Genomic DNA, 755 nt, shown 5'->3' on the forward strand with positions numbered 1-755 from the left:
GAGAGAGAGAGAGAGAGAGAGAGACAGAGAGACAGAGTGAAAGAGAGAACAGAAATGAGAAGAAGAAGCTTTAATTTTTCCTATGACAGGAAATACCAGAGGGAAATCGTAAAGTAAGAAAGAAATGATTGAATAGAAACAGAATCGACAATAATACCTGTGATTGTAATATCATTGCATGATCAGGTATTTGCATTATTCGTTCTTACAGTTAAAATATTTTGTCTTTAGTCGTTACTCAAGAGTGGATGAGGTTAATGTTTTTTAAACAATCCAGATGTTCAAATTGTTGTGCAAGCAAAGAAACACAAAGATAAAACATGTACGAGTGTGTGTGTATGTATGTATGTGTGGAGGGAGTTGTGGACAAAATTACACCCACCCCACACCCCACCTTATATCCCAATAAAAAAAAATTATTTCCTAAAAAATGTTTCCTTCAGAAGAATTCTTTTATCATTATTTTATTGTTATTGATATTTTTTTGTTGTTTTTGCATAGGAATTTCTTTTTCTTTTTCTTTTTTTTTTTGCTTTTGCTTATCTCACAGGCATGTCTTTGTGGTTAAGAAGCTCATTTTGCAACCACCCGGTCTTGAGTTCAGTTCCACTGCGCGACACTTTGGGCAAGTGTCTTCTGTTATAGCCCATGAGTGAATTTGCAAGATGGAAACTGCATGGAAACCTGTTGTGTGTGCATGCGTGTGTGTATGTACATATGTATATGTATATATATATATATATATATATATATAT

This window comes from Octopus bimaculoides, chromosome 8, assembly GCF_001194135.2.
Source record: "Octopus bimaculoides isolate UCB-OBI-ISO-001 chromosome 8, ASM119413v2, whole genome shotgun sequence".
NCBI classification, from domain to species: domain Eukaryota; kingdom Metazoa; phylum Mollusca; class Cephalopoda; order Octopoda; family Octopodidae; genus Octopus; species Octopus bimaculoides.